General features: G+C 37.7%; 1 protein-coding gene across 1 annotated transcript in view; it reads right to left on the bottom strand.

Annotated features, from left to right (window-relative positions):
- COL9A1 (collagen type IX alpha 1 chain) overlaps positions 1 to 6903 on the bottom strand; it is a 68940-nt gene extending 62037 nt beyond the window's left edge. The window contains exon 1 of the mRNA XM_049695431.1: positions 6773 to 6903. The gene's annotated coding sequence lies outside the window, so the exon portion shown is untranslated. The remainder of the gene's footprint in view (positions 1 to 6772) is intronic.
- Positions 6904 to 14712: the final 7809 nt, after the last annotated feature.

Raw genomic sequence — 14712 nt, 5'->3', positions numbered from 1 at the left:
GCTTAAAATGGAAATAGGAAGGTCTGGAAGTGGAGGGAATGAGAGAAATTTAGGACTCAGGAAAAAACAAGGTAATAAAAAATATTTCAGTTTAACTAATTCATTGGTTGAAGAGATATAAAATTCCTAGACAATTGAAAGTCAGGTGTGTCTTGACAACTTCTTACCTTTTAGCAGGTGTTAAGGGAGAAAGAAGAACAGGAGAGAAACAGAACAAAGGAATAGTGGCCAGGTCTGAATCTGAAAGCCTCAAGTGAGAAGGTTAAAAAAAAAAAAAAAAAAGATGTACCCCACAGGAAGCCTGCCACCACGTGCCACTCTGGCCCCTCTTCAATGAGGAAGTTCCTTGTCAGACATTTCTATTTGGATCCATGTTTCTTGGTCAGTTGATTCTCCTGACATTCTGCACATGTCCAGTTCCCAAATCTAAACATAATGTCATCTAAATATAAAGTAGCTTAATGTAAGGTAATCTCTTTTCTTTCATCCAATGGTGATTTGCACTCCATCCCTCCTGCCAAAATGACTCCATCTACTGGATCTAGAATCAAGTTAGACACATTTTTCCCATTGTTACAGAAGCAACCAGAGTTGAAGTTACTGGATGGAAGGTCAGAGTTGGAAGGAATGAAAGATGAAGTCCTTTCCTTCTCCCCACAGAGGAAGGGAAAGTTAACCAAAATTTTATAAAGGGGTGAAAATAAGACATCAAGCTTTGACATTCCTGCATTGGTGCCCCTTCTCACAGGCCCTGGAATTCTCCTCTTCCTCCATTTTTCTTGTTTCCCTCAACCATACTATGCCTTTTCTCCAGAAAATGTGGACACTGGAAAAACGAATTCAGTGAGATGAAAAGAAAGTGAGCAGCTAAATCAAGACATATTTTAGGGTGGAAAGTTATCTACAAATTGTATGAAATCTATGCTGATCTGCATGTTCTTGGTGTGAATTATTTAACAATTGCATATTGACATCCTACAAAAGAACTGCTTTCCAAACCACACAATAGCTTGCAGCTAAGGAAATCACTTTAATCAAACACTTTGTTTTGCATCATAATAGTCTTGTTTGCTTGGGAGGGATTTTATCTTGGTTCTGTTCCAACCTGCAGAGGAAACTGTAAAAGGAAGATGAAAGAATGGAACAACCTTTTCCTTAATGACTACTAAGTACCCGGCATGCCCCCAACAGCTCTTGGAGGCCAGTCACACACGGGTAAAGGGGCTCAGAGGGGTTAAATCATTTGCCAGGTCGCACAGCTAGTAAACGTCAGAGCTGACATTCCCAATGTTCCTGACTCTAAAATAAGGACTTTCTCTGCTATCCCGGTCAGCCTCCTTGGAGAATGCAGCATCTCTCCAGAATGAATCATGATTTTCTAAGCAGGTAACCCATGCGTGTGGTGATTGAACATTTGTACTAAAGATGAATAGAAAAGAAGACAGACCTAGAAATTAAAACTGCATAAACTTACTTCCTACATGTACTAGAAAACTTCAGAACTCGACAAATAAATTTTCATAAGAACTCAAAACTCACCCTACTTGCATGCTTGTTATAGAAACAGATCCAGAAGCAAACTTTCTACTGTTCCTCCCAAAACTGGCAGCCGTTTCTATATGCAGTTACATATTCATGTGTATGACAAAATATCACATAGGAAATGTGATTTTTTTTCCTCAGTGACCAGATAAAAGTTTTACCAGAATAAGAAAAGGTGCCTCCCCTTCCCTGACTCTCAAAATAAAAGAGACCACTCATACAATGTTATTCACTAAGTCCTTTGTGAATTGGTATCAAACTAGGCATGCATTGTACGTGGGTGATTCTTTGATTCTCAAAAATAATTCATACCTTAACCGCCTTGAGAAATTTTAATTGTATGGCTAACCAGGAAACCTATATCCTTTGTTTAGATAGTTCATTAAAGTTACTTATTGCAAATGCAAAGTAATTCATTAAGCTATTTTCTCAAAAATGTAATTCTGTCTGGATAAATAGGTACACCTGTGTAAGTATGCACGATGCAGTTGTGGTGCAGGATAAGGGGGAATGGAATGGAATTCACTTGTGAATACAGGCTGGGTTGTGACACAGTGTCACCCAGATCAGAGGTTTCTGAACACATCTGTGCTTCCACATAAACACCACCTATGCACTAATAATCATCTATACAACAACCGTTTGGGGGCATACAATATGAATTCTAATTTCCATGCTAATTATTTTGAAGGAAGATTGGCAGAGTTCCCTGGTAAAAGTCACTCTCGTTATACATCTAAAATGCTGATTTCCACACATCTCTCATTTTCATACCTGGAATCATTCTTCACTTTGAATACCCATGAACAAAACATATGTGACTAATGTTTTAATTTAGTCCGTCAGCAAACATTTTTCAAGTCCCAATATAAGCCAAGCACTAAGGAAATATTCTACGGGAACCAGATATTCTCCTCCCCATAATGGGCTTACAGTATGTGACACGAAAAAAAAAATACAAGCAGAGAAATAAAAAGTTAAAAGTTTTTTTTAATCTGTTAAGCAGAACATGAAAGGCCCTAGGACAATCCATATTTCTCAACGTAAAATACCTCTGCATTGTTTCAAGGCAAACTGGGTTGTGTGAGTGTAAGTTGTCTTACATCTGCCTAGATTCATCATTATCCAATTGTTTTCAATAGGACTCTGAGGTATAATTCTATCCCCTAAGCTAGAGTAGGGTCCAGCTGACAACACATTAAACCAAGGAATTTTGCCCCCAACTATCTACTCTTTTAATAGGGCTAGAGATTTCTACTTACTTTGCTAGGTTATTGACAAATATTAATAAGGTACTTAAGCCATTCGGAAGAACTAAACAAAAACTAATAGCAGACAACTACCTTTTCCTCCGAGAGAGAATTTTAATGACAAACTATGGAACTTGACTCTATATTAAGGAGAATGACACAAGGCTTAATTTTTTGCAAACTGAATTATGATCAAATTTTATATACATTGCCTAAAAACTAGCCCTTCAAATATAAATTCTTTAATAGGAGAGGTGATTCATTAAGCTTTTTGTCTAGTCAGTAGCAACAAAGATTTAAAGAGATACTTGAATTCACAGATCTCGTCCTTCTTTTCAGTTTATGATGACATGTTGTTCTCTACCGTCATAAGGGACCTCCTCTAGGCGAAGCTTCCTGGTTGCTGAGCTGGAGGTTCTGAGCTGTGACAAAATCAGAAATTCCCCTAACTTTGTGTAGACTAGGCCATGCGGTTCCAGACTTAGTGCCAAGAATGTGGTTAAATATGAGTGGGCAACACTCATCCAAATCACACCAAAGGCAGAGGCAGAATGATGAAAGGGGAAAGCAGTGGACTTGGAGTTAGCAGACTGGCAACTAGTCATTTACTCATTTTTTAAGTCAGCATATCTTTGTATAGCACATTCATGTGCTTCAAGAAAGATAGTATGGAAGATACAAAAATGTTTAGTGTATAGGACAGTATCTAAGCTGAAAAATGTTTTTGAAAATAAATACGACAGCAGTTGAGATGAGAAAGATATACTTCTGGCTAAGGTCATCAACAAGGGGATCATATAACATGGAATACATAAGGAGGGACCTGAAGGCATTTAAGATTTTCATAAGCAGAGATGGGGAGGTTGAAGGATAGAGTTCTGAAGAGAGGAGGTGACAATAACACCAACAAATTAAACCTAGAATAAATGAACATGTTTCCAGAAACATACAGACTGACAAGACCGGGTCAAGAAGAAACAGATAATTTGAACAAACAGATCACTAGAAGTGAAATAGAATCTGTAATTTTTTAAAAATCCTTACAAACAAAAGTCCAGGACCAGATGTCTTCACTGGGGAATTCTACCAAACATACAAAGAAGAACTTATACCTATCCTTCTCAAACTATTCCCAAAAATTGAAGAGGAGGGGACATTCCCAAATTCATTCTATGAGGCCACCATCACCCTGATACCAAAACCAGACAAAGACACTACGAAAAAAAAAAATTACAGGCCAATATCTTAGATGAATATAGATGCAAAAATCCTCAACAAAATATTAACAAACCAAATCCAATAATACATAAAAAGAATCAGACACCATTATCAAGTTGGAGTCATTCCAGTGCCACAAGGATGGTTCAACATACACAAATCAATCAATGTGATACACTACATTAAGAAAACAAAGGATAAAAATCACACGATCATCTCAACAGATGCAGAAAAAGCATTTGACAAAATTTGGCATCCATTCATGATAAAAATGCTCACCAAGCTGGGTATAGCGGGAACATATCTCAACATAATAAAGGCCATTTATGACAAACCACAGCCAACATAATACTCAACAGTGAAAAGCTGAAAGCCTTTCCTCTAAAATCAGGAGCAAGACAAGGATGTCCACTCTCACCACTTTTATTCAACATAGTATTGTAAGTCCTAGCCACAGCAATCAAACAAGAAAAAGAAATAAAGTATATCTAATTTGGAAAGGAAGAGGTAAAACTGTCACTATTTGCAGAGGATATGATACTCTGTATAGAGAACCATAAAGTCTCTACACAAAACTATTAGAACTAATAAGTGAATTCAGCAATGTAGCAGGGTACAAGATTAATATACAGAAATCTGTTGTGTTTCTTTACACTAATAATGAGATATCAGAAAGAGAAAAAAAATCCTGTTTAAAATTGCATTAAAAGAATAAAATACCTAAGAATAAACTTAAGCAAGAAGGTGAAAGATCTACACTCTGAAAACTATAAAACATTGATGAAGGAAATTGAAGATGATACAAAGAAATGGAAAGACATCCCATGCTCTTGGATTGGGAGAATTAATATTGTTAAGACGGCCATAATACCCAAAGCAATCTACATATTTAATGCAATCTCTATCAAAATACCCATCACATTTTTCACAGCACTAAAACAAATAATCCTAAAATTTATATGGAACCATAAAAGACACAGAATTGCCAAGTCAGTCTTGAGAAAAAAGAACAAAGTTGGAGATATAACCCTTCCAGATTTCAGACTATACTACAAAGCTACAGTAATCAAAACAGTGTGGTACAGTAGCAGCACAAAAACAGACACATAGATCAATGGAACAGAATAGACAGCCCAGAAATAAACCAATTAATGGTCAATTAATCTATGACAAGGAAAGCAAGAATATACAGTGGAGAAAAGACAGTCTCTTCAACAAGTGGTGCTGGGGAAGCTGGACAGCTACATGTAAATCAGTGAAATTCGAACACACCCTCACACCATACACAAAAATAGACTCAGAATGGCTTAAAAACCTAAATATAAGGCATGATACCATGAAGCTCCTAGAAGAGGACATAGGCAAAACATTCTTTGACATAAATCATAACAGTATTTTCTTAGAACATTCTCCCAAGGCAAAAGAAATAAAAGCAAAAATAAACAAATGGGACCTAATCAAACTTAAAACCTTTTGCACAGCAAAGGAACCCATCAACAAAATGAAAAGACAACCTACAGAATGGGAAAGAACATTGTCAAAGAATGCAACTGACAAGGGATTGATATCCAAAATATACAAACAGTTCATATAACTCAATACAGTACGGAAAAACAAACAATGCAATTGAAAAATGGACAGAAGACCTAAATAGGCATTTTTCCAAAGAAGACATACAGATGGCCAATAAGCACGTGAAAAGAAGCTCAATATCACTAATTATTAGAGGAAATGCAAATCAAAACTACAATGAGGTATCACCTCACACTAGTCAGAATGGCTACCATCAAAAAGTCTACAAGTAATATATGCTGGAGAGGGTGTGGAGAAAAGGGAACCCTCCTACACTGTTGGTGGGAATGTAAACTGATACAGCCACTAAGGAAAACAGTATGGAGGTTCCTTTAAAAAACAAAAATTAAAATTAAAAAAAAATAAAACCTACCATATGATCCAGGAATCCCACTCCTGGGTATATATCCAGAAAAAAATGAAAACCCTAATTTGAAAAAACACATGCACCTCAATGTTCCTAGCAGCACTATTTACAATAGCCAAGACATGGAAGCATCCTAAATGTCCATCAACAGATGACTAGACAAAGAAGATATCGTACATATATACAATGCAATATCACTCAGTCTTTTAAAAAATGAAATTTTGCCATTTGCAGCAACATGGATGGACCTAGAGATTGTCATACTAACTGAAGTTAGCCAGACAGAGACAGACAAATATATATTATATGACATAACTCTTATGTGGAATATAAAAAATAATACAAATGAAGCTATATACAAAACAGAAACAGACTCAAAGACATAGAAAACAAACTTATGATTACCAAAGGGGAGAAGGAGGAAAGGAGGCACAAATTAGGAGTATGGGATTAACAGATACAAACTACTATACATAAAATAGATAAGCAACAAGGATTTACTGTATAGCACAGGGAACTATACCCAATATCTTACAATAACCTATAATGGAATATAATCTGAAAAAAGACTGAATCATCATTACGCTGTACACCTGAAACTAATGCAATATTGCAAATCAACTATACTTCAAAAAAAAAAAAAAAGGTCTCCTCTTAAGATGCTCCTAAATGCTCTGTCCTTATCTCCCCCTCCAATATACTGTCAAAACTCAGCCAAAGAGATGCTTTAAAAAGAAAACATGTTGTTTATCTAGCCCAATTATCTGATAGCTTTCTATCTCACACATGACAGGAAAGCCAGGGTGCTGACAGTGTCTCTCACCTTCACATCATGGTCCCTCTCCAGCCTCAGAGCCTGCTTCTCTCCGTCTCATCCCAGCTACACTGGTCTCCATGCTTTCCTCAAAGACAGCCGACAACACTAACACAGTCCCTTTAACTCACTCTCTCTTTGTGGAATCCTCCTCCCCCAGATAGTATATACGTGCTAATTCCCCCAACTCCTTCATGTTTTGTTTTGTTTTGTTTTCTCAAGGAGGCTCTCTCTCCAGGCACTCCAATTGTCTTCTTTTTCTCTACAGCAGTTATGACCACCTGTCATACTATAAACCTATTGATTTACTCATCTGTATTCATCACCTCTCCCTAGAAAGAATGTAAGCACCATTGCAGCTTTAATTTCTGTCTATAACTTAGCAGATGTTTAGTAAATAGTTACTGAGTGTTAATAAATGAATACATAGAAATGGATAAGAAATATAATGAAGAAAGTATTGTTAGTATTTGCCTTCTTGTTTGATTACAACTCAGGGCAAGCCCCTTCCCCTGTCTGGGTTTTAATTTCTTCATGTATAGACTGAGAGGTGGGAACTACATAGACTTAGTTTCCTACAGCTCTGAAAGCCCATGATTCTATGGATACCATGTTGTAACCAAAGAAACTAACAATAGAGAAATTAACGTGAAGAGAAGGGAAAATGCCATTGAATGAATCTCTTGCTTTCTAGTCACCCAGTCTACATAACAAAGATTCTTTATGATCTTAGTCTGTATACATTTTAGGAAAAATAGAATACTAATAACAATGATTTTTTTTATTCATTGCAACAGTCTGGGCACAGCTGAAGCCCATAAAAGTTTTCGTACTTTCTATTTTCCATTAAAAGCAAGTTTGGCCGTCATTTAGTTTTCACTCTGGTTGTCCTTAGCACCTTCCCCCATCATGGCTCCTCCTGTGATAGCAGCTCTATTTTCTGTGCTCTTCTTGTTTTATTGCCACCTAGTGCAAGATCCAGCGGATGTAGCAAGCTAGGTTTTATCTCTGAAAGACTAACAGTCAACGTTCAAAAATAACCTGATCAAATCACACCAAAGTGTTATAAAAAGTATTTTCTATGGATATGTACAGATAACACTACCATTTCTTTCATATTTATTTAATACTTCCTAGTGAAAGAGTATTTGTAAAAAGCACTTGTCAAAAGCAATGTAATAAGCAAACAATAGTTTAGATATTTTGCACAGTAGATAATGCATTTCTTAAATGACTGAAAACATAACTTTCCTATAATATTTCTCAAATACCAGAAATAATATTAATCACAACCTCATAATTTATCTTTCCCATGTTATCATTCATGAAACGTTCTTTGTACACTGGGAAGTTAGTATGACAATTCTGTGGGATAGAGAGAAAGACATAGCTTCTCCATCCTGGGTTTTGCTGGTTCTTTCTATAATATTTGCTCTCATATTTTCTCTGAATTTGAAAAAAATAACATAAAGCAACACAGTTGAAATATAATTTTTAAAAGCATTATATCTGTCTGATTAATCATGTTCTGCCTTGGTTTATTCAGAATATGCATAGGTAAAAAGATAAAGGGTTTTCCTTGTGCACTGTTGGTGGGAATGTAAATTGATACAGCCACAGTGGAGAACAGTATGGAGGTTCCTTAAAAAACTACAAATAGAATTACTGTATGACCCAGGAATCCCACTACTTGGCACATACCCAGAGAAAACCATAATTCAAAAAGACACATGCACCCCAATGTTCATTGCAGCACTGTTTACAATAGCCAGGACGTGGAAGCAACCTAAATGCTAATCCACAGACAAATGGATTAAAAAGGTGTGGTATCTATATACAATGGAATATTACTCAGCCATGAAGAGGAACAAAATTGAGTCATTTGTAGAGACATGGATGGACCTAGAGACTGTCATACAGAGTGAAGTAAGTCAGAAAGAGAAAAACAAATATCGTATATTAACACATATATGTGGAATCTAGAAAAATGGTACAGATGAACCAGTTTGCAAGGCAGAAATAGAGACACAGATGTAGAGAGCAAACGTATGGACACCAAGGGGGGAAGGCGGGGGTGGCGGTGGTGGGATGAATTGGGAGATTGGGATTGACATGTATACACTAATACGTATAAAATGGATAACTAATAAGAACCTGCTGTATAAAAAAATATAAAATAAAATTCAAATGTAAAAAAAAAGATAAAGGGTTTGAATCATGTATTTGTAAAGCCATATATACTTTCATCCTCCCTCAAACAAGCCCAAACCCCTAACGTACATCCCTAAAAAGGTAGAAAGCCTTACTTTGTTTTCTAATGGAGCTGTACCAAATAGCTCTCCTGGGCAACCACGTTGCCAACGAACAATAAACAACCTGCCATAAAGTCACGTTTTTATGGTATACTGCCAAGAAACTGAGCTTTGCCTAAAATACGGGCACAAAGGCGAATAGAAAATATGGAATTTATGCCTTTGGAGTCAAACTATGCATTATAGCAGTACTTTGGGGAAAATATAAATACTCTGAGCCCACTAACTAACCAGGAATGATGCGAAGGTGTTTGAGCTGTGCAGCACGGGAGCAGCTGCTCTGCAAGTCTTATGTAAACCTCTTGCAATTGGTTTCCTTTTCCAATTTAGAAAAGGGAAAGAGACAAAAGATGGGCTAGATCGGGAGAAATCACAAACAAGCACAATATAAATGAGTCTCTTAGTGTTAGCGCCCCATCAAATGTTGTGTTCCACTGCCTTCTTATTATGCAGTTCCTAGGGTTACCTTTTGACATCTGCTAATACCTTTAAAAGGGGCGTTTGCTTTACTAAAGAAAAGCAAGTGCTGATCCTGAAAAAAGTATTTAATTAATGTGGAGTGTCAAAGATTAGAATGAATCTGATTTCATGAAGGAAAATAGAAAACGACACTGTTACTTGTTGCTTTCATGTTAGCAGCACATTTCATTTTAATCTAAAATCTCTCACAAGGAATACTGAAGACTTGCTGTCTCCAAATCAAGAGAAAAGTGCCCTATCAGGATACGTCCTCTACCACTCAGAATACACAGATTCCGCTGTTCACCACTCTGTAAGTCTTCCAAGAGACAGTCACTTCAGTCATTGATGGCAACTTGAGATTTCAGCCAACGTGAGATCATAGGCCACAAAATAAAAACAAGGGCGTAGGGACAATTCATGGGCATTTGGGTTTGTCTGGGGACTCGTATGAGTACTTGACTATTCTTAGTCTAGAAAAGTAAAGAGCAGTGTCGGAAAACTAATAAAGCTAGAAAAGGTAAGAATTCACAGATATGGGAATTCCCACATGAGAATTCCTTTTCCTAGAACACTGGACTTTATCTTCTCCTGGGTAACTCTCCTCTCCCCCTAGGATTCCTCTCAAAGGCCACCTCCCACGGGAAACCTCCTTGGACTTCACTCCCATGCCTCCCTGCCTCCATCTGAGTGAAGAACCTTTTCCCTGTGCCTCCCTCCACTTTCCTGATCCTTATCGTGTTATTTTGTCATCGTTTACTTATCTCAACCACTCACCCTCCCAGGAACTGGGAGAACAAGACCTGTGACTTGTTTAATTCTGTACACCCAGTATAGAGGCAAAAACTGAAAGCTCACTAGGGACTTCCCTGGTGGTCTGGTGGTTAAGATTCTGCCCTCCCAATGCAGGGGGCACGGGTTTGATCGCTGGCTGGGGAACTAAGATCCCGCATGCCCTGCGGTGTAGCCAAAAAGTAAATAAAAAACAAAAGCTCACTAAATGAATAACAAGTAGGACCAATGTCTGAGGACAGGTTTTATACTGCACAGTTTCCCTTCTTTTAAAAAAATTTATTTTATTTTGTCTTGCAAAGTAAATTCTGAAAAATCTATGCAAATCACAAATACCTTCCAAAATGAGAATGATGAGATCCTTTATAAGAAAAGATATGTGGTTATTACATATGTTTCTATTTTTCTCAAAGGAAAGTTAGTTGGCATAGACAAAATAAGGTAGATTAGAAATTTTATGCCTAACACTGTTTCTTACAAGCCAAGAAACCTACATGAAGCCATGTCTTCAACTGAAAAATAGAGAGAATCCAATCTGTGTTTGCTCTCTTATGAACTTGTTGAAAGGATAAAGTAAGTTAATGGGAATAGAAGTATTTTTAAAACTTTTACATTGGTATATTAGGGGTATTAAGATGCTAAAAAAGCATAAATGGGATTTAATTGCGTAGAGTTTTCTACTTCTTTGTCTTATACAGGGTAAAAGTTGAGGAATATGTTTTGGTGACAAGTTTGAGTTTGACATTGTCACAGTCTGTCCTTGGACGTAAGTAGGATATTTTTGGACCTATAACCTTGATCTATGTTAGTTATGGTTACCACCACCAACCACATCATCAAATACAGAACTTTAATGACACGTTAGACTCAAGTCTCTTTTGTGTTTCCTCGTGGTAGAGTCAGAATTCAGTACAAAAGAAAAAAATCGTTCATGCCTGTTCCAAATACTTTTAACATGGACAGTGTGCTGACATTGAAAAGCTCCCTGGTGGAACAAAAGTGAAATGTAACACCAGCTGCCGGCATCTTAGTTGCATTCCTGCACACGGCAGAATAAAATTGAAGATAACTGTCCCAACTGGTCTCCACTGCGATGTAAGACCACACTTGGCAGACAACCTACAGTCAGCTGTAACATGATCGACTAGACTATAATATAACGAAGTAATACTGAGACGTTACTGCTCTGGCCATCAGTCAACTTAATAGCATCCTAGCATGCAGAATTCAGAATTATAATGACTTGAAATGTTTTTCAAGAGCAATGAATTAGTAAATCAATTATACAAGTACTTGACTGCTATCCATCACAGTGAGGACATACCCCCAGGTCTCCTTCCCTCACCTATGGTCCAGAAGTGACACAGACATGGCAGAGGTTGTGTGGTCTGAAAGCCACCCCAGTGCCACTGCAAAGGTCTTGCTGCACAAAATTTCAAGATGGCATCACGATGGCCCACTGGCTTTCTAACCCAGCCACTTGAGTGTGATAACTCACTATTTGGAGGAATACTTTCTCAAGTGTCTACAAGTCAGAGCAGTAATGTGGCAGTTAAAAATTGCTTCCTGTCCATCACAGAATATAGAAATTTCACACTATCCTTCACACTAGTCACACTTCTTCCCTTGAAAATAAGTTATTTGAACAATTCCATTACTGAGATGCCCGATAACCTTTCTTTCTTTGGACAAGTGCACAGGAACCATTCAAAATCATTGTGTCACCTCTGCTACCCTCCATGATATGAGTTCTGTTACTACAATTTAACAGCTCTGTACGAGAGACAGAAGTGGGGTGGTGGGGGGGAAGTCAATAGTTTATTTATTGAGCTCTAAATTCTTTTGTTTTTTCCAACAGATCACTTGCCCAGTAAGATATAGTTTTTAAATTCCCGTAACAATATTATGAAATATCCTTTTAAAGGATAGCTCAGTGAAAGTTTAACGATTCAAAATGATAGAACTATATGGTACTAGTTGGCACAATTATTGTGTCATCATACAATTCCTTACCTTTATATCCATGGGTCTCTACAGCAAAGTCACGAACAGAGCTCTAAAATCCTTTATTTTCATAATATGTCATGCGAGACCTACTTCTAAATAAAGAAATACTGTGCCGTCTGCATGATTTTCATTCTTGTGGGTCAGATACCATAGAGCCTCCTAACCTTGCCTCTCACCTGCCCTCACCACCCCCCATCACACACACTCACTCACATTTTCACACACACATTTCATCCAAACCAGCCAGGCTCCAGATCTTTGAATGTGCCTACTTACTCTCTTACTTCTTTTTCCTTTAATGCTCTTTCTCTCAGCTAGAATATACTTTCTCCTCTTTTTACCAATTCAAATCCTTCCATTTCAAGGTTTCATTGCTTCTGAGAAGCATGGGATTCTTGACTAACTGAATCCACCACTCATCTTCACCTTACTTTGAATATGCTCATTGGTTATTTATAAGCAATAGGTACCACACAAGTATGGGTCTCTTTCAAGTTGCCTCAAAGGATTCTGGGTGCTCCAGGGGGGCATGTAGCATCTCCCAAGTAGACCTCAGGCTCCTTAGGATGAGGAAACATCTACTCAACTTGCTCTGATTCCCCATTCCATCTGGCAAGTGTTTCTGCTCAAAAGAGGCACTGAAGGCATTTTGCAAAACTGCTTGGATGACTTTTAAAGATGAATAACTGTCCATTGTTTAAGATATTCGAATGATTTTTAAAGATGTCTGAGGTATTAATTTTCACCAGTCTGGGTTTGTTTTAATCTCCCACAGTGTATGTTTGTATACTTACCGGAACAGAAACTTGAGGATTATCCACAAGTTTTCCCAGCACAGCAAAGCCATCGACATCGATCTGGCCTCTTGGCTTTATAGGTAAGGACTCGATCCTGTTGCAGTCAACAAAAAGAGTTGCACTGCTCCTTTCCACGCCAATCATGATCTTATGCCACTGGGAATCAAACAAGGAGGGCAAATTCGAAAAGGTCACAGTTTGGAGACTTCCGTCCAGTCCCTTGTATGAAAATGCAACAGATTTTGTTTCGCCATTAATCTTCACGCCAACTTGCTCCTTCCCCGAGGAATCTTGAATCTGCCAAACGCTCCAGTTCTTTTCAAGTGTGCTTCCAGTCATCCGAAAAGTGGTTAGAAAGGAGTATTCTTCAGGCAGCCCACTGGGATATAATTGCCTGAGCAAAATTTTAAGACAGTAAATATAAAGCTTGTTTTCTGTACCCAAGCATATTACCATATTTCCTAATTATGCTGTTTTAGATTCTAGACCTACAGAAAGGCTCCAGTGTGAAAAACCATGTACAAATTGTGCTTTCATGACTGTTCATAAAGACCTTCACTGAAGTTCCTTCGTGTACATTAATGTTTCATCTTAAAATACACATCTTAAAATCTTAAAATACACATTTAAAAAGAACCCTCCCTCATAGCTGAGGAGTGTTCCCAAATATCACATAATCCCAACAGTATTACTATTTATGCTACCTAAAGAGCTACTATTCAGCAATTCCACCTCAAAAAACACATTCCGCCAAAAACACATTCTTGCAAAGTTCTGGGCAACATTCTTCCACAAATGAGAGAAGAGATCATTTGGAATCCAAAACAGCTCTACCAGTTTAGGACACCCTTTAATTAAAGCGGGTTCTTGAAATTTTATTTTAACGTAATATGTTAGGATTTTTTGTTATTTCCATAATTGCTTGGATTTTCCCCTCCCCAAGTATAACCTAGACTCATAAGTACTTTGAGAATCGGTCACTTGCAGACGTGAGAAGCCCCTTCACACTGAGCGTGTCTGTCTTTTCCAAGGACTTCAGTGTGTTAAAGTAGCAGCTGGTTGCTTGTCACTGGACACATGACAAGGGAAAGGTGACCAGTATTAATTCTCTACTCCAACCCAGTTGTTCCTCAATCTGCCAGTTAAATCTGTATCATGGCAACTTCCTTTACTGCTCTAAATGGCTGCATAAGACTTCATTGTTCCTCCTGCATCCCCCATCTCTGTGAGGTAGCCATCTGGGGCTGCACCAGCTACCTGGGTCTTCTGTTGATGCCAAGTGGCTAAAAGCTGAAGACCGAACTTTAAAAAATCAGGACACAGTAAATGTAAACATCACCGTTACATCTTTACCTTCAGGGGCTTGAAGGTTGTTTCCTTCTACCTTCCTCCTTATAAGCATAGAAAATTTCCTAAGCAAAGGAGAAATCCTAGGAAAACTAGATGCCAATTAATTTTGTTTGAACAATTACGGACCAGGATCCAAAGTCCTAAATAACCTTCCTTCAGGTCAAACTCCTGTTTTACGGCCCTCTTCTTGTGTAAAGAAGAAAAGGCAAGAAGAAACAGCTAAGTGGATACT

The sequence above is a fragment of the Orcinus orca genome, chromosome 12 (genome assembly GCF_937001465.1).
Source record: "Orcinus orca chromosome 12, mOrcOrc1.1, whole genome shotgun sequence".
NCBI classification, from domain to species: Eukaryota; Metazoa; Chordata; class Mammalia; order Artiodactyla; family Delphinidae; genus Orcinus; species Orcinus orca.
The sequence above is the reverse complement of the archived record's forward strand: the minus strand, read 5'-3'. Positions and strand labels throughout refer to the sequence as shown.